The following is a 26,247-nucleotide window of genomic DNA, read 5'->3' on the forward strand; positions in this document are numbered from 1 at the left end:
TCTTTGACTTGGTTGTCTATGTTCAGTTCCATTTTTGTTTTATCCTTAATTCATTCAGTGAGTGTATGGGGGTCATTTATCTTATTTCCCCCTTCTCTGATCTTTTTTGCGCCTTTTGTGAGTCCGATTTGTCTTTGTCAAATGCAGGTTGTTTTTAAGAATTATTAGTTGCAATTTTGTTGCACAAATCACACCATTGCCTTTCCTAAGCAGGGTCAGGACTGGAGAGTTATTGCGCCATTATTTGCACCCATATAGGCGCAAATAAATGTTAAATAAGATGCAAACGTCTGAAAGCAGGAGAAATACAAAGACAAATTAGGCGCAAACCAGGAAACTGCTACACGGCAAACTGCTGGAAAAAGGCACAAAAAATACCTAATACCCCAATGCGCTCAAATAGTCACTAAAATACAACACAAAAATGTGCATCAGACTAAGATACAATCTGTTGTTGTATTTGTTTTTTTTGTTTCTCTTATGCTATTGTTATTTTTCCCCGTTTGTCAGAAAATGTTCTTTTTTGGCGCATATGTCCCTCTAGTTAGCAATTGTTCTTGATAAATTTGGTAGTGGTTGTTGTCCTATTCCAGGCCAGGAGTTGACTGGAGTCATTTTGCCCCAAAACATTTACTTTGTGCCAAATCGCAGATCATGAATTTAGTTCAGTATTGTGAAAATGGATCTAATAATGAATTTGGCGCAAGCAGGGTCTACTTTAAAGTGACTTTGCACTGTTTTATGTTCATTTGGTGCAATGGAAAATCGTGAAACAGCCTTTGCACTACAACTGTGGCATAGTACCGCTCTGTACACGCGGAAAAGATTGGACTTGTCCTATCTTTCTCTGTGTGCACGGCCCGTAAGCAGTGCATTTCTATGGAGAGGGGAGGGATCACCCCTCTCCCTCTCCAGCGTGCCGGACATATGCCCACCCGTCTACGGCCTGGTGGGCATACGTTCATGTGAATCTATCCTAAGTATGACAACTGTGACTGTTTTGATGTATTGTTTATTTAATTAAGTAATTCTGAATGAACCATTTACCAGCTGCTGTCTACAGGGCAGATGTATATATTTTTGGTTGTTTTTGCTTCTTTTTTCCTTGTCTTTTTGCCTATTTTTTGGATTTGTGCTTTTTTGTGACTTTCTATGCTCTCGCTGAAGCTCGTGGTGCACTGGTTTACCTGCTTCACGCCTAATTCATCTTTAAACTGTCCCTGATGGCAGATGGTGGCCCATAGCGTGTCACTGATTTTCACCAACAACAAAAAAAGGGACTTATTCCCACAAATACAAATTTCTCAAATATGCTCACGATAACAAAATACCACATTCTCTAATTCACTGTTATGAACAAAAATACAGCATTTCACAGATATAATTCCGGCCTGTCTCTATCAGTCCTGGTGTACACAATTTGGGTTGCCCTAGGATATGACCGTAAATCCTCTGACTATGGTCAGATTCTCATGAATATCTTCTCTTGTCTGCACACTGCAGTGCTCTCTGCCTCCTGCACCTCCCCCTGCATTACAAGACCAGCTCAGACACAGGCAGTTCCTGCCAGCAAGCAGCAGTGTGCAGAGACTTATTCTTCTAGCTACAGGCAAGATAAGGTCTTAATTCAGGGGAGGGAGGCATATAGCAGAGCTGACTCTGTGTGTGGTATATGTGACATAGAGTTGACTGTATGTTTTATTGATACAGTGAGGCAATGAGTGTGTCATTGTATCTTATATCTATCTTTTGGCTCTCATTTTTCTCATCTCTTTATCTATGTTTCAGATACTAATAGAATGTTCAGAAAATCAATAAAAGTGTATATAAACCCTATACCCTCATAATCTAAGCACATTGTCAGCACACAGCATCTCATAGCACAGTGGGATCATGAAGTGTCTGCTTAGATAGTCCCCTCTCACACTCTGGAATCTTGCACTGACCATCACTAAGTGATAGGAGCTAAAACAGCAATAAAACAGAGCAAAAATGTAAAGTAAGAGGTGAAAAATTATCTTTCTTGTGTAAACATCACTAGAGGATTGACATTTGAGACAGTTCTTTCACGGGCAATCCCCTTTAACCCCTTTTTTTTGTTAATTTTTTACTCCACATTTTTTATTATTATTATTATTATTATTATTATTATTATTATTATTAAGGGGGTGATTCGAATTTTTAGTGTTTTAAATTTTTTATTATTTTTTTAAACTTTTTTTTTTACTATTTTTTAGACGCTCTAGGGTACTTTAACCCTAGATGGTCAGATTATTCCTATCATATACTGCAATACTACTATATTGCTATATATCACATTTTTATGTAGGATTCATTACAATGAGCCACTGGCTCATTGTACCGAATCTTCAGAAGTGATATAGCCTCGGGTCTGACAAAGATCCGAGGCTGTTATGGCAAGCGATCGCCGCTCCCTGATGGCGCAATTACCTGACTCAGTTCTATGCCAGGTTCGACTCGGTATAGAACTGTGCTATAGCCTGCGCCAGAAACTGTGTAAGGTTAACTCTTTGTAGCTGCTCTGAATAGGAAAAATCTTAACAATGACTCTAGATACAAAGTAACATGAATCCTAAACACCTTGGACAACATCTTACATGGGTCCAATGAGGATAAGATGAAATCATCTGATTGTGTGCCCGTCCCCTCCTTCTAGTTATCTTACATTCAGAGTAATTTAGGAGAATTACAATCCTCCATCTATGGGGGACTTAGTGGTTAGCATTACAGCCTTGCAGCGCTGTGGATCTGCAAAAATGTTGTCTCCATGCTTGCGTGGGTTTCCTCTGGGTCCTCCGGTTTCCTCCCACACTCCAAAACATATTGGTAGGTTGTTTAGATTGTGAGCCCCTTCGGGTACAGGGACTGATTTGGAAAGCTCTGTGCAGCGCTGTGTAATCTGTGTGCGCTATATAAATAAAGCACAGCACTGTGAGGACATACTTCAACTACAGTACAGCTACAATCCTGGAATATTAATTAATCCTGGAAGAATCCTGAAAAATTCATTTTTCGCAGTCCTGCTGCAACTGATAACACAAACCAAGGTAGGGTTACACATATCTCCATAAGCAGGTCCACACTGTTGGTAGTTTAGGATTGAACTTTAATAAAGCGAATTTATCACAATGAGCTGTGGACAGTGTAATGTAGAGCTATGTTTGGAAACCTTTGTGTGTGTTAGTAGCAGCAGGCAGTAACAAAAGGCAATTTTATTCCATGATTGTAGCTTGACATGGTGCATTGTAGCGCACAACACAGCACATCTCATTGGGGCTCACATACTAAGGGTCGTGGGTCGCACTTTCACCGGACTGTGCACCTATTTTGGGGATTACATGGCTTGAACAGGTATTGGTGCATGCGACCCTTTTTTTGGCGCAACGGCGCTGGCTTCCATGCGATACAAATTGGGTCGGATGATTCACCGGGAAGAAGGTGAACTCTGTTCAACCTTAGCAGGAAAGCAACACATTCGGTGAAGTCCAGCAGCCGGGTAAGTAAATGTGCCCCATTGTGTGTAATCTGACAGCACTGCTGCTCCCATAGGAGCCCGCCGCAGGCTTCTGGTTACAAATGACAGCAAATCACAAATGACAGCTGGGGAGTGGTATAAAGAACACAGCAGTGTGAGAAAACTTCTCCTGTGCTCCAAGTCCAGCTACAATCCTGGAATGTAAATGCATTTTTCACAGTTCTGCTGCTACTAGCAACACACTTACAGTTTTCCAGTTTTTTAGGGACAATACCTAACACTGTCTGCAGCTTTGTATGGCCATAACTGCTGGGAGACCCCAGAAAAGTAGATAAATTGGCCACCCTTTGAATGTTGTAGTCCCCATCCAGGCAGTGACGTGACCTCGGAGCGTCCACACTCAGCAGCCTGTTTCTTCTCTTCTTTATGTCACGCTGGTGTTAGAGATTTGGCACCTCCGCGCTGCGCACATTCAGCTTGATTTAGTTCCTGCTTTTTAGGAGAGCAGTCTGATTTTTCCATGCAGTAAATAGATACAAGCCCCATTAAAAAGCGCAAAGAGGCCTCTGCCGCCCCCTCCCCCCTAACAAAGTGTGATGGGACCAGACGCATGACGCAGCTCCAATGGCTTCCTAGTTACACAAAGTTGTGTTATAACCAAAGCAGAACGAATGCTCCGGTGTAAGATGTTGTAATCTCCATTTCTAGGTCATAAAGTAGTATAGCAAGAATGACACAATTATAATAGTAGTATCACTAGTACACATACATGTTGCCATATATGAGGATTGTTCCTATATTAAGTGTATACAATCTGCTCAGCTCCTCCTGCTCTATAACATGCTGCCTGCAGAAAGAACACTATGTACAATCTGCTCAGCTCCTCCTGCTGTATAACATGCTGCCTGCAGATAGGACACTATGTACAATCTGCTCAGCTCCTCCTGCTCTATAACATGCTGCCTGCAGATAGGACACTATGTACAATCTGATCAGCTCCCCCTGCTCTATAACATGCTGCCTGCAGATAGGACACTATGTACAATCTGATCAGCTCCCCCTGCTCTATAACATGCTGCCTGCAGATAGGACACTATGTACAATCTGCTCAGCTCCTCCTGCTCTATAACATGCTGCCTGCAGATAGGACACTATGTACAATCTGATCAGCTCCCCCTGCTCTATAACATGCTGCCTGCATATAGCTCACTATGTACAATCTGCTCAGCTCCTCCTGCTCTATAACATGCTGCCTGCAGACAGGACACTATGTACAATCTGATCAGCTCCTCCTACTCTATAACATGCTGCCTGCAGATAGGACACTTTGTACAATCTGATCAGCTCCCCTGCTCTATAACATGCTGCATGCAGATAGGACACTATGGGGCAGATTTGCTTACCCGGTCCATTCGCGATCCAGCGGCGCGTTCTCTGTGCTGGATTCGGGTCCGGCCGGGATTTATTAAGGTAGTTCCTCCACCGTCCACCAGGTGGCGCTGCTGCGCTGAAAAGCATCGGAACGCACTGGAGTTCACCGGTTTGGGCTGAGTGAAGGTAAGTGCAAGCTCCGCGACAGATTATTTTTTTTAAATGCGACGGTTTTTCCGAATCCGTCGGGTTTTCTTTGGCCACGCCCCCCGATTTCCGTCGTATGCATGCCAGCACCGATGCGCCACAATCCGATCACGTGCGCCAAAATCCCAGGGCAATTCAGGGGAAATCGGCGCAAATCGGAAATATTCGGGTAACACGTCGGGAAACCGCGAATCGGGCCCTTAGTAAATGACCCCCTATGTACAATCTGCTCAGCTCCTCCTGCTCTATAAGATGCTGCCTGCAGATAGGACACTAATGTACAATCTTCTCAGCTCCTCCTGCTCTATAACATGCTGCCTGCAGATAGGACACTATGTACAATCTTCTCAGCTCCTCCTGCTCTATAACATGCTGCCTGCAGATAGGACACTATGTACAATCTGCTCAGCTCCTCCTGCTCTATAACATGCTGCCTGCAGATAGGACACTATGTGCAATCTGCTCAGCCCCTCCTGCTCTATAACATGCTGCCTGCAGATAGGACACTATGTACAATGTGCTCAGCTCCTCCTGCTCTATAACATACTGCTTGCAGATAGGACACTATGTACAATCTGATCAGCTCCCCCTGCTCTATAACATGCTGCCTGCAGATAGGACACTATGTACAATCTGCTCCTTATGCTCTATAACATGCTGCCTGCAGATAGGACACTATGTACAATCTGCTCAGCAATTCCTGCTCTATAACATGCTGCCTGCAGATGGCTGCAATTCAAATATAATTTTTAATGTGACAAGGTTTTTTATGTATAGTAACTCTGTGTTGTAGGTGAGATATGACATTATAAATATTGTTCTCTTTCATCACTCCATATATCCTGAATCCTATGGTAACACCCAGCCCCGTTTCTTTTCCACCCTAGAATCTACTGTCCATTCAGTACAGTCAGATTTTCGGTGGTATCGGACGCCCATAGATGGGGGGAAGTGGGGGGCGGGGGGTGAATGGCTTAATATAGATCAAGGGGAAGAAACAAGTATAATCTATTACCAGAAGCTGATAGCCTGTGATTGGGGCATATACATATCCTCTAGCGGCCGCCTGTATCCTGTACAGTATTATCACATCATCCGAAAACACCGACTGCTCCTGCCAGGAGATATCTCTGCTCCAAGCCCTGACACCCTGCTGCCATCTATAGTGCAAGTCATGTATGAGATGTACAGAACCTGGACACAGAGATGTGCGCAGCCCGACACCGCGGGATCCAGGAGAACTGGGAGAATATCCATCTATCTATCGAAAAAATAATAAAAAATAAAAAATGCACAGCAGCACAATCCAAAAAACAAATGCAAGGTAGGGTGCTATCCTTTACTCTCACCAAAAAGAGTCCATAGATATCAAAAGAAAAACAGCAGCACTCCAATTCAAGTGAAACAAATGGTGTTTATTCCACCCTCTGCGACGTTTCAGCTGTATCCCAGCTGTATACAGCTGTAACGTTGCAGAGGGTGGAATAAACACCATGGGCCACATTTATCACTTTTCTGCGCCTAACTGTTTTGCCAGAATTATCACAAGCTACAACCATCTGTGATAAGGTAATTTTCTGCCTCTTATTAATCACTTTACTTTAAAACAGTTTAGGCGCAATTTTGGCGCAGTTTTGGCGCAATGTTAGATTCGGGCACTTACATGTCATCCTGCTACAAGCTCTCTCTGCTTCTCCCACAGCCCAGAATGAAGATAACACTCACAGCAGCACCCAGGTGTGTGACACCCAGCACCCAGTGACCTCCTCAGCAGGGGCTTCTCCTGGAGGGGATCCCCCAGTGCTGATCTCCTGCTGCACCCCTGTAATTCTGCACAATATCCCCCTCAGACACTGTGCAGAATTACATGGGGGACACTTGTTTGTAGTATCTGCAACATTCTGCAAAGTTCTCTTGCTCTTGCTGTGAGCTCAGGAGTTTGCAGAATATTTTGTAAATAGAAGGTGATGAACTGTAAATAGAGTCTGCAGCTCCTGTCTGTAATGTATCTAATGTATCTATTATATGTTCCAGTGTCTGCAGTGTATGTAATTTGTCTATTATATGTTCCAGTGTCTGCAGTGTATCTAATTGTATCTATTATCTGTTCCAGTGTCTGGCTGAGCTCTGCCGCTAGAAATGAGCTGTTCTGCAAAGGGGCTCAGTGCTTTCTTCTCAGATAACGCCACCTTCGGGCTGGAGTGTTTTTGGGCCCGTTTTTGCGCCTAAATGAAAACGTTGCAAGTGATGAATATCATTAGGCGCAGCAAAACATCTGGATTGGTAAATTAGATGAGGGAAAGCTGCTTATTTTTGCTGCGCGGCTAGTTTGGTGTTTAGTCGCAAAAATGGCGCAAAAACGGTGCGCCTGAATAAAAAGGCGCAAAAACAACAGAAAAAACGAGTGATACATGTGGCCCCATTTGTTTCACTTGAATTGGAGTGCTGCCGTTTTTCTTTTGATATCTATCTATCTCATATGTATCTATCTATCTATCTATCTATCTATCTATCTACGTAGTGAAGAGGCAGCACTCAATGAATTGTAGAAAGGTGGTGAACTTTTATTCCATCACACAGCGACGTTTCGGTGCTAAAACCGCACCTTTCTCAAGCATAACAACAGTGAAACAGATCCAACTATTTAAGGACCAACAGCCCTGCTGATTGGTCAATCATTATGTGAAACAATAGTTGATACGAAATACAAAATTGATCCAGTAGTGCAATATCAGAATGCATGTAGTGTTATTAAAGTGCAATAGTATTGATACATCATAATAAACAGTGTAAACGATACAAAAGTGACATAGTGCTTTATTAAAACCAGTGATCCCGCCCATCGGTATTCAGACCTGCCCCACGTCTCCTGAGTTTCATTCATAAATAGTTTTTTGTTTTCGGAACCGCCAGCGGCCATACGTCATGGATCCACGTGATACCGGAGGTGGGTGTGTGGAAGCGCCGGAAGTGATGACATTGTTGTATACATCACCACTCGTGCAGGCGTGTAAGACATGTGCAGGTAGCGGTGGCCATCTTGGAATCTGGCAGCCCATTTCCACCAACAATACTTATGATGAAAGGAGGTAAGTATAAAAACACTATATAAGAGAGGCGCACGCTAACGAGGTGGACAAATTCTGGGGGTCCTAGACTATATAAGACCCACAGTATGTCTAGTACCGCCCATTTGTCACTGGTCCATCAGTCGACAGACCTGTGTGTTTATGGGACACTATACACCTACAACGTGTTGTTGCCCCTAGGGATAATAATCCCACCTCCAAGTAACATCTGTGTATATATGGGGACAAAATTACCAAAAAATAAGACTCATATAGGAGACGTGAACAAAGTTGGTCCGTCCGATGGGGGTTATTAATGATCAATTGTCTTGACATCTAAAAAGATAGAAATACACGGATTAGTTGGATAAAGAAAAAGGGGGATTCTCCCCGTACAATATACATCACATGAAGGTACAGAAGAAACATTGGGACGAACAAAGTGACCAGCAGTCCCATGCGCTCCACCATGACATGAAGAACGAAATAATCTAAATAATGCTAGTGAGATTATACTCAATGTTGAGGCCATGTGGTTGTAGCGTATTTAGGCGATGTATCCATTGAAGCTCTCGTTTCCTCAATAGTAGTGTCCTGTCGCCCCCTTGTCTCAAGGGGGGGGATATGATCAATGAGGACAAACCTTAATTGAGATTCTGTGTGACCCTTTTCAAAAAAATGTCGGCTTACAGGTAAATCCTGTCTTTTCTTCCTGATTGTGTACTTATGATGCGTAATTCTCGTTTTAAAGTCATTCGTTGTTTCGCCAATATATTTAAGTCCACATGGGCATGATAACATGTAGATCACGTAGTCACTATTGCATGTGAGGTAGTGACGTATCCTATATGTAGTGCCATTGTGTGAGAACGTTTCTCCCTTGCATTAATGCACAGTTAATACAGGCTCTACATGGAAAGCTACCCGCGCGAGTTATGCCCAATATACCCCTTTGTCGGGACATTTTTAAAGGTCCTGCATCAGATTTAACAACTCGGTCCCCAATGTTCTTAGCCCGTCTGTAAGAGAAAAGGGGAGGGTTTTTGAATTCTGGGACTCCCGTGGTTTCTTTACTTAACGCTTTCCAATAGTTGGATCTGTTTCACTGTTGTTATGCTTGAGAAAGGTGCGGTTTTAGCACCGAAACGTTGCTGTGTGATGGAATAAAAGTTCACCACTTTTCTACAATTAATTGAGTGCTGCCTCTTCACTACGTATATCAAGGACCCACGCCAAGGGATCATCGGCTGTTGCACCAACTACTAATTACTGGCTTGTGCTGCTTTGGACTTTGCATTTTCTATCTATCTATCTATCTATTTATCTATGTATCTATCTATCTCATATCTATCTATCATCTATCTATCTCATATCCTTCTATCTATCTATCTATCTATCTATCTATCTATCCCATATCTATCTATCTCATATCTATCTATCTATCTATCTATCTATCTATCTATCTATCTATCTATCTATCTATCTATCTCATATCTATCTAACTATCTCATATCTATCTATCTATCTATCTATCTATCTCATATCTAGCTATCTATCTATCCATCTCATATCTATCTCATATCTATCTCATATCTATCTATCTCATATCTATCTATCTATCTATCTCATATCTATCTATCTATCTCATATCTATCTATCTATCTATCTATCTCATATCTATCTATCTATCTATCTCATATCTAACTATCTCATATCTATCTATCTATCTATCTATCTATCTATCTATCTATCTATCTATCTATCTATCTCATATCTATCTATCTATCTATCTTATAACTATCTCATATCTATCTATCTATCTCATATGTATCTATCTATCTTTCTCTCTATGTGTACCATACATAGAGCTGAGCTTCTGTATCTAAGCTGCCATTATATAGCTACCCACCTTTCATAGAGCTGAGCCGCTATAGCTTAGCTGTCATTCTAGCGATTTGTATACTTTAATTTTGGGGAGTTATCTACAGGCAATTTTATGCATATATCCTTCACTTTCAGTATCTATTATTATTTGTAGGTAGGTCCCAGGTTCTGATTGTATTGGTGCAGTTGATGGAAATAAGATAAAATGAAAAATGAAAGGATAGACATGGACAGTGAACCTCAAAGCTACACCCGCACAGCTGTCCCTACCTACTTACCTAATGTACACAACAAGGTAGGTGACAACTGGTCGACATTCCCTTCCTGCATCAAAGTGAAAACATGGAGACAAAAAAATCACTACCACAGAAGAATTGTCATACAAATATTGGTCAAAACCATGACCAGTTATAACAGTACAGAATGAGGAGACAAACAAAAGATTTAAAAGATCAAAAGAATATGGAAGTCCATAAAATGCTAGCAGGTTCCAAAGAAGACTAGAAAGTGGGCAGACAGTCCTCTAATAAGGAGTCCAGGTCCATAGAGTGATTGGACTGGTTCCCTGACATCCAGACAAACCAGACAACAAAGGGAGGAATGTAAGTGGGAAACCTAGCAAGTTTAACTATCTACAAACCACATCAAAGTCAACAGGAGACAGACGTGTGTGGTGGAATTCAATTAAGAAAGCCAGCAGTGAAATAAGGCAGAGTTCACACTAGTGCATGATAGAAAGCACACTAAGTACAAAATCACAGTCAGTAGCGCATTTCTACCATACGCTATATATTCATACACTCATATTTTGCATTACTGCTGAGAAAAGTCTCAATCTTCCTCTGAGTCCAGCACAGGAGGAGAACAATGTCCTATATATCGCCTTGTGCCTTACAATCCTATTATGAGCTGTCATTCCCCTGCTCTGCCCCCTTCCAGGAATTCGCCGTCTCTCGGACACTTTGTCCCGATTCCATCACAATCCATTTCCATTGCGGCATGTGTAACCTTTCTCAGCCATAGAGGGAGAGCGCCTGATAGAAATGCACTGAGGGCTCTGCCTCCTTCTCCCGCTTCACCTCGGCTCCCATGTCTTTCAGGAGATATTAGAGGAAGGTCGGCACAGATTGCTCTTTTTATTCCTTGTCAGAACTGAGCCGCTTCCAAATGAGAGAAGCTCAGGAAAGGGAATTGAATGTTATGGGAGGTCACGCCATGCCAAGGTCTTACAATGGAAGGAACGGAACGTCTGAAAACGTCTGCTTAAAAAAACAGATCCAAAATGACACAATGTGCAGGATGTTCTGGACAGAACCTCCAATACTCGGGTCATTAGTACTGACCTACACAAAAATGATATTATAGGTGTTATATTAAGGAGATCCTTATCCATCCTGATAAACCGGGGACATTACTCATAGATCCAGGCACCGGGACTGTGGTAATCTTCTTATATTTGTTATCCATGGTCTCCTTCCTTCGAAAATCAACTTTTAAAATTATACTAATGAGCCAGAAGGGCTCTAGGGAGTGTCTAATCAGATCCTTTATGCTGTAGCTTCACAAGCTGTTACACTGTCAACCACTCCCCTACTACTCTCTCAGCACTTCCCACTCTTGCCTGCTGTAATCTCACACAGCAGGAGGGGGAAGCGTTCATGCACAGTTTAATAGCCAGTGAATCTGCGGCACTGGTGGGCTTTGGTAATTCCCAGAGAAGCCCTTCAGACTCATATTTAAATAAATAAACTTTAGAAGACAGGAGGCCCTGGATGGATAACCGATATTATAGGATTATTGCAGTCCCGGTGCCTGAATCTATGAGTAATGTCCCTGGTTTATCAGGATAGAGTTTCATTGTAGATTTCGTTTAAAGAGGACCTGTCACCCATAAATTCGGCACTAGGAGATGTTACTAAAGTAAGCAGCTCCTAGTGCTAAAACAAAGCCTGCAGTGTTACAATTATAGCGTTATCGAAAACCTCCGATAACGCTAACTAACACCGCTGCGGAGTACAATAGAAATGCCGGACCTCTCAAAGTGGTCCGGCATATTCATGAGAGGGGGCGGTCCAAGGCGTTACCTCTTCCCATGCATCAGTCACCGCCCCTAATCCCGCCCAGAACCCCGCCCCCTCATGAAACAATAGTTTCTATTGTACTCCGCAGAGGTTTTCCATAACACTATCATTGTAACACCGCTTTTTTTAGCACTAGCGGCTGCTTACTTTAGTAATATCCCCTAGAGCCGAATTTCTGGGTGGACAGGTTCTCTTTAACAAGCGGACACTTCCTGTTCCATAGAAATCAATTCTCCACGGTTAATTCTTTATCATCACAAGCAGGTTATAAATTACCGAAACACTGGATACACTATTCCATAGGCTGACACTTCCTGCTATGTAGAGATCACTTTTGGTAGATTTCACTTTTGGAGCATATATCAAACATATTAAAGGGGTTTTCACAGAATAGTAACATACAGGATAGGGATGTTACAGATTCCTGTGGATGAGATCCCTGGGACCCCAGCAATTATTTGGGTCTGAAACTCCATCAGTGCTGCTGCATGAGACAAGGTCCTGGCAGCGCATCTGGAGCTCCATGCGCAGAGACTTCGGTGGATCGGGGATACATTCTAAATTAGTGATGGAACATCCCTTTAACACATGACAAGCCTAACATATGACGACTCCTTCTGTTCCTCGGATCTACAGATTTTTCTCCTCTCAGTTTGTGATGAAGACGGGACCCCATATACTAAGGTCCTGACTGCTAAGATCTCTTTATGGTGGGTGGTGATTGTTGGGACCCCTGATAATAATCCTGGTAATGAAGGGATCGGGATGAGTTAGCACTACATGCTCATCATTCTCCGTTTCCCTGGTGGTCAGGTGGGTCAGACGCTCAATGATAGCCTCTCCTAGAGATCTGAGATGTAGTGATGTGAGAACGCCCCTTTAAGTCTCTCCGGAGCTGCGCTCACTGATCAGCCTCCGTGTGATGGAGATGGGTTTAATTGCTTTAATATTCTCCTGGGAATTTAAATACTTAATTAAATGTCACATTTCATTTACAGAAGATTCTTCTACAGGAATCACTTGTATTGTTCTTCCATATCCATTGTGAGAGAGGAGCGAGTGCTAAATACACCGAAAATCAGTTCCAGGGGAACAGAAAAACCCACATAGATGTTACCTCTTATTCATATCACTGTGTGCAAAGCAGATACTACATACAGGGAGAGTAACGAGTCCCCCCAACAAAGACCACCACACATGTCTGCTGCCATCGTCTCATCCAGTGATGTCCCAGTACAGGGATAATACACACAGTGATGTCACAGTACAGGGATAATACACACAGTGATGTCACAGTACAGGGATAATACACACAGTGATGTCACAGGACAGGGATAATACACACAGTGATGTCACAGTACAGGGATAACACACAGTGATGTCACAGTACAGGGATAATACACACAGTGATGATAGCAGGACAGGGGATAATACACACAGTGATGTCACAGTACAGGGATAATACACACAGTGATGTCATAGTACAGAGATAATACACACAGTGATGTCACAGTACAGGGATAATACACACAGTGATGTCACAGTACAGAGATAATACACACAGTGATGTCACAGTACAGGGATAATAGACACAGTGATGTCACAGTACAGGGATAATACACACAGTGATGTCACAGTACAGGGATAATACACACAGCGATGTCACAGTACAGAGATAATACACACAGTGATGTCACAGTACAGGGATAATACACACAGTGATGTCACAGTACAGGGATAATACACACAGTGTTGTCACAGTACAGGAATAATACACACAGTGATGTCACAGTACAGGGATAATACACACAGTGATGTCACAGTACAGGGATAATACACACAGTCATGTCACAGTACAGGGATAATACACACAGTCATTTCACAGTACAGGGATAATACACACAGTGATGTCACAGTACAGGGATAATACACACAGTGATGTCACAGTACAGGGATAATACACACAGTCATGTCACAGTACAGGGATAATACACATAGTGATGTCACAGTACAGAGATAATACACAGTGATGTCACAGTACAGGGATAATACACACAGTGATGTCCCAGTACAGGGATAATACACACAGTGATGTCACAGTACAGGGATAATACACACAGTGATGTCACAGTAAACAGATAATACACACAGTGATGTCACAGTACAGGAATAATACACACAGTGATGTCACAGTACAGGGATAATACACACAGTGATGTCACAGTACAGGGATAATACACACAGTCATGTCACAGTACAGGTGTAATACACACAGTGATGTCACAGTACAGGTGTAATACACATAGTGATGTCACAGTACAGGGATAATACACACAGTGATGTCACAGTACAGAGATAATACACACAGTGATGTCACAGTACAGGGTAAAATACACACAGTGATGTCACAGTACAGGGATAATACACACAGAGATGTCACAGTACAGGGATTATACACACAGTGATGTCACAGTACAGGGATAATACACACAGCGATGTCACAGTACAGGGATAATACACACAGTGATGTCACAGTACAGGGATAACACACAGTGATGTCACAGTACAGGGATAATACACACAGTGATGTCACAGTACAGAGATAATACACACAGTGATGTCACAGTACAGGGTAAAATACACACAGTGATGTCACAGTACAGGGATAATACACACAGAGATGTCACAGTACAGGGATTATACACACAGTGATGTCACAGTACAGGGATAATACACACAGCGATGTCACAGTACAGGGATAATACACACAGTGATGTCACAGTACAGGGATAACACACAGTGATGTCACAGTACAGGGATAATACACACAGTGATGTCACAGTACAGGGATAATACACACAGTGATGTCACAGTACAGGGATAATACACACAGTGATGTCACAGTACAGAGATAATACACACAGTGATGTCACAGTACAGAGATTATACACAGTGATGTCACAGTACAGGGATAATACACACAGTGATGTCACAGTACATGGATAATACACACAGTGATGTCACAGTACAGGGATAATACACATAGTGATGTCACAGTACAGGGATAATACACACAGTGATGTCACAGTACAGAGATAATACACATAGTGATGTCACAGTACAGGGATAATACACACAGTGATGTCACAGCACAGGGATAATACACACAGTGATGTCACAGTACAGGGATACTACACACAGTGATGTCACAGCACAGAGATAATGCACACAGTGATGTCACAGTACAGGGATAATACACACAGTGATGTCACAGCACAGAGATAATGCACACAGTGATGTCACAGTACAGGGATAATACACACAGTGATGCCACAGTACAGGGATAATACACACAGTGATGTCACAGTACAGAGATAATACACATAGTGATGTCACAGTACAGGGATAATACACACAGTGATGTCACAGTATAAGGATAATACACACAGTGATGTCACAGTACAGGGAGAATACACACAGTGATGTCACAGTACAGAGATAATACACAGTGATGTCACAGTACAGGGATAATACACACAGTGATGTCACAGTACATGGATAATACACATAGTGATGTCACAGTACAGGGATAATACACACAGCGATGTCACAGTACAGGGATAATACACACAGTGATGTCACAGTACAGGGATAACACACAGTGATGTCACAGTACAGGGATAATACACACAGTGATGTCACAGTACAGGGATAATACACACAGTGATGTCACAGTACAGGGATAATACACACAGTGATGTCACAGTACAGAGATAATACACACAGTGATGTCACAGTACAGAGATTATACACAGTGATGTCACAGTACAGGGATAATACACACAGTGATGTCACAGTACATGGATAATACACACAGTGATGTCACAGTACAGGGATAATACACATAGTGATGTCACAGTACAGGGATAATACACACAGTGATGTCACAGTACAGAGATAATACACATAGTGATGTCACAGTACAGGGATAATACACACAGTGATGTCACAGCACAGGGATAATACACACAGTGATGTCACAGTACAGGGATACTACACACAGTGATGTCACAGCACAGAGATAATGCACACAGTGATGTCACAGTACAGGGATAATACACACAGTGATGTCACAGCACAGAGATAATGCACACAGTGATGTCACAGTACAGGGATAATACACACAGTGATGCCACAGTACAGGGATAATACACACAGTGATGTCACAGTACAGAGATAATACACATAGTGATGTCACAGTACAGGGATAATACACACAGTGATGTCACAGTATAAGGATAATACACACAGTGATGTCACAGTACAGGGAGAATACACACAGTGATGTCACAGTACAGAGATAATACACAGTGATGTCACAGTACAGGGATAATACACACAGTGATGTCACAGTACATGGATAATACACATAGTGATGTCACAGTACAGGGATAATACACACAGTGATGTCACAGTACAGAGATAATACACATAGTGATGTCACAGTACAGGGATAATACACACAGTGATGTCACAGTACAGGGATAATACACACAGTGATGTCACAGTACAGGAATAATACACACAGTGATGTCACAGTACAGGGATAATACACACAGTGATGTCACAGTACAGGAATAATACACACAGTGATGTCACAGTACAGGGATAATACACACAGTGATGTCACAGTACAGGGATAATACACACAGTGATGTCACAGTACAGGGATAATACACACAGTGATGTCACAGTACAAGGATAATACACACAGTGATGTCACAGTACAGGGATAATACACACAGTGATGTCACAATTTATAATAAATTTGTGGAGTTGGTACGTTTTATCAGGGCTCTGGATTTCCATGTTGGCTGATTCTGTTTTACTGTGCGCATACATTATCGGTGGATTGTCCTGTAAGGAGACGCCTGTGAAGTATTTGAGGGGCAGAATCTCCGGTTCTTCTCCCGCAGGTCGATAGTTTTCCAGTTATTGTTGTTTTCCTTTTGGTCTCCATGTTCTGGGGATAATTGCATCATCTGCCTGGACACCGTCCTCCTGCGATGGGCGCAATCCAATGATGACCTCACTCACTGCTCTTTATGATTTTGGCAATGTTTCTATTTTTCGGTCACAATGGAATATCCCGGGACATCTGCTCATTTCCTTCTGTGTCCTGGAAACCACCGGGTGTCTCCTCCATTATGTACAACGCCAGGAGCCGGAGCGCGAGGAGGGGCAAGAGATACAACAGACCACGGGGGCTATTACTTGCTTTGTAATAAAAAATAAGTAGTTATAAATAATAATTCATTGAAAATAGAAATCTTTTGATTGGATCAATATTGAACAGGGGCGTAACTAGGAGAGGCAGGGCTCACAGTAAACTTCTGAATGGGGGCCCCCTTCCTCCTCCAAATATATACATATTTTATGCTCACCTATGTGAGTTACGATAGCACACATTTACATACTTATATACATATGGCATATACACACCATATACTCACATACAGCATAAACACACACACACAGCATACATACAATACCATATGCACCCATGCAAAATATAAACACGAGCGCCAGCGTATGATAAATGTCCCCCATACAGTATATAAACAGACATACCGCATATATACACACATACTGCATATACACACATACAGTATATACACACACATACAGCATATACACACACACAGTATATAAACAGACCTACAGCATATACACACACATACAGCATATACACACACGTACAGTATATACACACACACAGCTTACACACACACAGTATATAAACAGACCTACAGCATATACACACACATACAGCATATACACACACGTACAGTATATACACACACACAGCTTACACACACACATACAGTATGAAAACAGACATACAGCATATACACACATACAGCATATACACACACATACAGCTTATACACACACATACAGCTTATACACACACACACAGTATATAAACAGACCTACAGCAAATACACACACATACAGCATATACACACACGTACAGTATATACACACACACAGCTTACACACACACATACAGTATGAAAACAGACATACAGCATATACACACATACAGCATATACACACACATACAGCTTATACACACACATACAGCTTATACACACACACACAGTATATAAACAGACCTACAGCAAATACACACACATACAGCATATACACACACGTACAGTATATACACACATACACATTCACTGCTGGTTTCTACTATTTATTACATTCTTCAGGTGAAGGAAGCTGCCAGGCTAGTCACTACATGCAGTGTTCAGTTTAAGCTCCATTCATACTTCCGTATGGGGGACGTATATGTGGCCGACATATACATGGCCTATATACGTTGCCCTTAGACGACAATGGGCCCATGAGCCCTACAGGAGTGGTACGGTTCAGCACAAGTGCAGCACCATACGGTTCGGTTCCCCCTGATTAGATAGGACATTTCCTATCATTTCTCGGAATACGGTGCTGTGCCCCATGTTACTTTATGGAGAGGGGCGGGGTGAGCAGCACCCCATCCTCCTCTAACCGGTGCCGCCGTGTCCCGTGCTTAGTCCGATCAGTTGGGTCATTCGATGGCCACGCCCCCCCGATTTGTGTCGCATGAAAATCAGTGCAACTGCGCCAAAATCCAATCGCGTGTTGTGTGTACAGAGGAGAAGTGATCCACAGTTCATTTTAGTGATGAAAGCAAGATTCATTAATTTGGATCTCATGGGAAACATTGGGGCTTATTTACTAAGGGTCCCGCGGATCGCACTTTCATCGGATTTTAGAAATTTTAGGGTTTTGCATGTCTGTGATAGGTATTTAGAAGGGGAATGTGTCGCACGCATTCGGATTGTGGTGCAGCTGCTCTGCTTTCGGGGGGCGGAGCGTCGGGCGATCCAACTGATTCGGACTGAGCGCGGGATTTAATATTCAAATTGTGTCGCAACCAATGCACTTACATGCACCAGGAAGAAGAAGGTGAACTCTGGCGGACCTGAGCGGGGAAGCGACACAAAGTGTGTAAAGGAGTCAGTGAGAGGTGGTGGAGAAAGTGTCATGGTTTAGGGAATTTTTTCTGCTAGGAACATGGATCCAGAAGAGATGACAGAGGAGGGCACGGATAATAAGAGCCAAAGTATATGGAGTAAGAAGCACTTTCCTCTGTTATACTTTTTTTCTGGGTTTTCTGGAGGAGTGAGATTTTTAGAAATTGAGTAGAATGTATAAAAGTAATCACTGCTGACCTGACTGATCACACAATTGCTGTTAGTCTGATGTCTTCTAGATGTTTGTGCTCTTGTTACTAGCAGAGGACACCCAGTTAACCCAGAAAACCCCTGTAACAGTTGCATTTATCAATTTCTATGCTACTAAAATGTTTTTTTTTACCTGTTTTATTAGGATTTGTTCTGTATTATTACTACTTTAGCTGCTGTGGCCTTTCGAGGTGAAGTTTTTGTTTTAAATGCCCTTTGTTGTACTTTTTTTTCCCAGTAATATATGATCCCAATGCACGACTGTCCTTGACCTTTTCCTGTGCGGCTGCTCCTTACTGCAGAGCCATGTGTGGGAGGAAGAGAGGTTCACTGGCTCAGGGGTTCTTTACCAGCAAGACCAAGACCTTCTGCAAAGCACCCAAACTACTCCAAACTAAGGCCCCATTCACACTGCCAATACCCTGTCCTGAGTCTGAACATTATGTAGACTATAGCAGTATTTATTAAAGTACGATATCCATTTATGGGCACATTCACATGTACGTCCCCATAGACGGCAATAGCGGCGCGGCGCAGATGCGGTGCCACACATGTGTGGCACCGATCCGGCCCGCACACCGCAAAAAGATAGAGCATGCTCTGAGTGTGCGGCCGTGCGCCGCTATTCTCTATGGAGGGAGGAGGGGCTGCCTCCTCCTCCTCTCCAGCACACGGCGGTATGCCCGCACGGCGGGCATACCGCTGTGTGAATGTACCCTTAGTGTGAATTCTGGCAGGAAATCTCAGTATCAATATATATAACACCTAAGAATAGAAGCATCTATCTATCTATCTATCTATCTATCTATCTATCTATCTATCTATCTCCTATCTTTCTATCTATCTCCTATCTATCTATCTATCTATCTATTTATCTATCTATCTATCTATCTATCTATCTATCTCCTATCTATCTATCTATCTATCTATCTATCTCATATCTATCTATCTATCTTTATATCTATCTATCTATCTATCTATCTTTATATCTATCTATCTATCTATCTATCTATCTATCTATCTATCTCCTATCTATCTATCTATCTATCTATCTATCTATCTATCTATCTATCATCTATCTTTATATCTATCTATCTATCTATCTATCTATCTATCTATCTATCTCTCTCATATCTATCTATCTATCATCTATCTTTATATCTATCTATCTATCTCATATCTATCTATCTATCTATCTATCTCATATCTATCTGTCTATCTATCTATCATCTATCTATCTCATATCTATCTATCTCATATCTATCTATCTATCTATCTATCTATCTATCTATCTATCTATCCATATATCTATCTATCATATCTTTCTACCCATATGTCTATTATCTGTCTTCTATATATCAATCAATCAATAACTTATCTATCTATAGATCTGTCTGTCTTCTATCTATCTTTCTATCTATCCTTCTATCTATCTATTTATCTATCTATCCATCTATCTCATATCTATCTATCTACATATCAATATATCTATTATCTATCTATCTATCTATCTATCTCATATCTATCTATCTATCTATCTATCATCTATCTATCATATATCTATCTCATATCTATCTATCTCCTATCTATCTATTTCATTTCATCATTTAATCCCAAACTGTATATGCAGGATATGAATAGTAAAACGGTGTAGTGCCTATATATACTGTTTAGGAGAAGTACTATGCACTGCCCATATATACAGGATAGGGGTAGTAGTACTGTGCTGTGTCCAGATATACAGGATAGGAGTAGTAGTACTATGCCCTGCCCATATATACGGGATAAGAGTAGTAGTACTGTGCTGTGCCCATATATACAGGATAGGAGTAGTAGTACTGTGCTGTGCCCATATATACAGGATAGAAGTAGTAGTACAGTGCTGTGTCCATATATACAGGATAGGAGGAGTAGTACTGTGCTGTGCCCATATATACAGGATAGGAGTAGTAATACTGTGCTGCGTCCATATATACAGGATAGAAGTAGTAGTACTGTGCTGTGCCCATATATACAGGATAGGAGTAGTAATACTATGCCCTGCCCATATATACGGGATAAGAGTAGTAGTACTGTACAGTTCCCATATATACAGGATAGGAGTAGTAGTACTGTGCTGTGCCCATATATACAGGATAGGAGCAGTAGTACTGTACAGTTCCCATATATACAGAATTAGAGTAGTAGTACTGTACTGTGCACATATATACAGGATAGGAGTAGTAGTACTGTGCGGTGCCCATACATACAGGATAGGAGTAGTAGTACTGTGCTGTGTCCATATATACAGGATAGGAGTAGTAGTACTGTGCTGTGCCCATATATACAGGATAGGAGGAGTAGTACTGTGCTCTGCCCATATATACAGGATAGGAGTAGTAGTACTGTGCGGTGCCCATACATACAGGATAGGAGTAGTAGTACTGTGCTGTGCCCATATATACAGGATAGGAGTAGTAATACTGTGCTGCGTCCATATATACAGGATAGAAGTAGTAGTACTGTGCTGTGCCCATATATACAGGATAGGAGTAGTAATACTATGCCCTGCCCATATATACGGGATAAGAGTAGTAGTACTGTACAGTTCCCATATATACAGGATAGGAGTAGTAGTACTGTGCTGTGCCCATATATACAGGATAGGAGCAGTAGTACTGTACAGTTCCCATATATACAGAATTAGAGTAGTAGTACTGTACTGTGCACATATATACAGGATAGGAGTAGTAGTACTGTGCGGTGCCCATACATACAGGATAGGAGTAGTAGTACTGTGCTGTGTCCATATATACAGGATAGGAGTAGTAGTACTGTGCTCTGCCCATATATACAGGATAGGAGTAGTAGTACTGTGCTGTGTCCATATATACAGGATAGGAGTAGTAGTACTGTGCTGTGTCCATATATACAGGATAGGAGTAGTAGTACTGTGTTGTGCCCATATATACAGGATAGGAGTAGTAGTACTGTGCTCGGCCCATATATACAGGATAGGAGTAGTAGTACTGTGCTGTGTCCATATATACAGGATAGGAGTAGTAGTACTGTGCTGTGTCCATATATACAGGATAGGAGTAGTAGTACTGTGCTGTGTCCATATATACAGGATAGGAGTAGTAGTACTGTGTTGTGCCCATACATACAGGATAGGAGTAGTAGTACTGTGCTCTGCCCATATATACAGGATAGGAGTAGTTGTACTGTGCTGTGCCCATATATATAGGATAGGGGTAGTAGTACTGTGCAGTGCCCATATATACAGAATTAGAGTAGTAGTACTGTGCGGTGCCCATACATACAGGATAGGAGTAGTAGTACTGTGCTGTGTCCATAAATTCAGGATAGGAGTAGTAGTACTGTACAGTTCCCATATATACAGGATAGGAGTAGTAGTACTGTGCTGTGCCCATATATACAGGATAGGAGCAGTAGTACTGTACAGTTCCCATATATACAGAATTAGAGTAGTAGTACTGTGCGGTGCCCATACATACAGGATAGGAGTAGTAGTACTGTGCTGTGTCCATAAATTCAGGATAGGAGTAGTAGTACTGTGCTGTGCCCATATATACAGGATAGGAGTAGTAGTACTGTGCTGTGCCCATATATACAGGATAGGAGCAGTAGTACTGTACAGTTCCCATATATACAGAATTAGAGTAGTAGTACTGTGCGGTGCCCATACATACAGGATAGGAGTAGTAGTACTGTGCTGTGTCCAGATATACAGGATAGGAGTAGTAGTAGTACTGTGCCTTGCCCATATATACAGGATAGGAGTAGTAGTAGTGTGTTGTGTCCATATATACAAGAAAATAGTGGTAGTACATACATGCTTGATAACAGTAGATAGACACACACACAGAAGGTCCCTCACCAGCCCTGACTACTAGGACACTGCCCCCGCAGGTAAGAGTGGGAATTAGCACAAGTCTCATTTTCTAATCTCATTTCTCTTGGCCAGTACTGATTGGAGCTATCTATGTGCAGATGGTTGTACAGATCTCAGGTTTCCAATCGATCTTTATTAGATGATTTATTAATAGACGCGCTATGTGAAGAATCGGGTGTCAGGAGCTGGAAATGAATACTGATGGCGGCTCGTGTCCGTCCATCGCATGAAGCTCCTTCCTACATACAGAAAAATCAATTAGACAGTAATTCATAGTTAGGAACTGACCAGATGGCAAAACCGGGGAGGCAGCTTGGCGAGATGATGTAGCGGAGATGAGTTTGTAGTTTGGCACAACTCCCGATACTATGCAATAACCGTGGCCCAATGTTTTGAACAAAAAATTTAAATTTTGGTTCAGATTTTAGCCTCTTTTTTTATCTTTTTTATTGGCCACATGGGGTGTTAAAATAACTTACAACTTATACTCCATATCACTACTGCCCCCTGTTGGTATATGGGGGGGTCAGCAGTTATACCACGTCCCGTTACGGCCTAATACAGGTCACAGCCAGAGGCTACAGGAGATGATGTGATCTCACACCTCTGGATGGTATAAGAAGATTTAAGAGCTTTCATTAGGTTTTAATACTTTATTCATTTGTTATATTTAAAAAAGGACCAGATTTTACCTTATTAAACTACAAGTCCCATCAGGACGGGTGTGAAATTCCCTTTTCTCTGTAGAATTTCACTCGTTTACCTATAAAAAAATCTCCTCCAAAGAGTCAAGTTTAGAGGCTGCAGTGGGAGTGTTACTTCACATGGTCCTATCTTTGGTTCTTTAGTATCTGGAAACATAATAATTGTGATAAGAGATCAGTGGACCCAAACTTTGGGTTTGGGTCTGGGGTTCAGGTGCGTCTTGAATGCCGGATTGGCGGTAGTGCAGCCAATATGGCAAATCGATTCCCTTGCCTAATAGCCATGGCTGTGATTGGCCAGAGTTGTCTCCTGTAGCCAATCACAGCCATGGCTAGTAGGACCCGAACTTAAAAAGCCATCCCACTTATCTCTACTGGTGTCATTTTAAAGATATGAATCACGTTTCCAGATTGTAACAGCTTGTGATTCTTTCAGGTACAGAACCTACAGACAGATATAGGAAGGAAAAATAGGATGGAGTTCGATGTTAACCTGCCATTCACATTTCCGACTATGTCCTTTACTGCCTGTATCTCTGATTTTGTACATGACAGAACCACAAGCCTGTTGGAATCCAAAAGATTAGATTTGTATCTTTAATATGACACCAGCAGCATGTGGCCACAGAAGACATAGGCATCTAAACTTGACTCATCTCTACCAAAATATGACTCTTTTTTTACTTTATATTTACACGACTTTGGAGGAGAATCTTTTATAGGTAAATGGATGAGATTTCACATAAAAGATGGAATTCTAGAAAGGACTTTTCATGACGAGGCTGGTAATTTAACGGGGAAACATCTGGTGACAGGTTTTCTTTATAGTTGTCTCATGCCCTTCCTCTTGGGCATATATGTCTATAAGAACCTCAAAGGTGGAAATGTGTAAAAATCTTTCAGTTCTCTCTTACATCTCATAGAGCTGGGGTCAACCAGATCAGAACCACATCCAGATCACATCCTACCTCTACTGTCCCGGCTCGGCTGAGGCTCCGGCTCGTAATAATACTGAGGCTCCACACTGTATCTCATTACCAGTATCATTAGAGAAAGATTTGTATCATGAAATTTCCCAATGTGAATGAGTAAATCCCCGTGGACCTCCTGTGATTCCTCAGATTTCACATCTGATGATAATTTCTCCATGTAGTTTCACCAGTTGTAGATCTCGGGGCCGCACCATCTGATCCATTGTATTTGCTATCACCCAGGGAATATTTTCTTCAATCTTTTAGTATTCTGTATCCATAGCGATAAAAATAACGATCTTATGAGGACGACAGTTTGCAGGTTTATCACCAATGACTGGAGCGAAAGTTCAGCCCTTCTCTATGGAGAATGGAAAATCATTCGAGGAGGAATGTAAAGTATCTGGGAGAATTAACATCCTTATATCACAAATCTGGGTTTTCTGCATCCTAGAAAGTATTCCCATGAAAACAAGATTCTTAGTATGCTCAGGAGAACAAAATAACACATTCTCTATTTCAATGCTATTACCAAAAATGTAGCATTTCAGAGATATAATTCCAACCTCTCTCTATCAGTCCTTGCCCCAGGATCCAACCATAAATCTTCTGACTATGGTCGGGCAGGACAGGATTGTGCTCTCTTACCTCTTGTTTGCATCTATCCTCCCATATAGATTGTGCTCCCTCACCTCATGTCTCCATCTACCCTCCCATATAGATTGTGCTCCCTCACCTCATGTCTCCATCTACCCTCCCATATAGATTGTGCTCCATCACCTTGTGTCGCCATCTACCCTCCCATATAGATTGTGCTCCCTCACCTCGTGTCTCCATCTACCCTCCCATATAGATTGTGCTCCCTCACCTCATGTCTCCATCTACCCTCCCATATAGATTGTGCTCCCTCACCTCATGTCTCCATCTACCCTCCCATATAGATTGTGCTCCCTCACCTTGTGTCGCCATCTACCCTCCCATATAGATTGCGCTCCCTCACCTCGTGTCTCCATCTACCCTCCCATATAGATTGTGCTCCCTCACCTCGTGTCTCCATCTACCCTCCATATAGATTGTGCTCCCTCACCTTGTGTCTCCATCTACCCTCCCATATAGATTGTGCTCCCTCACCTCATGTCTCCATCTACCCTCCCATATAGATTGTCCTCCGTCACCTCGTGTCGCCATCTACCCTCCCATATAGATTGTGCTCCCTCACCTTGTGTCGCCATCTACCCTCCCATATAGATTGTGCTCCCTCACCTCATGTCTCCA

This window comes from Engystomops pustulosus, chromosome 5 (assembly GCF_040894005.1).
Source record: "Engystomops pustulosus chromosome 5, aEngPut4.maternal, whole genome shotgun sequence".
Lineage (NCBI taxonomy): Eukaryota > Metazoa > Chordata > Amphibia > Anura > Leptodactylidae > Engystomops > Engystomops pustulosus.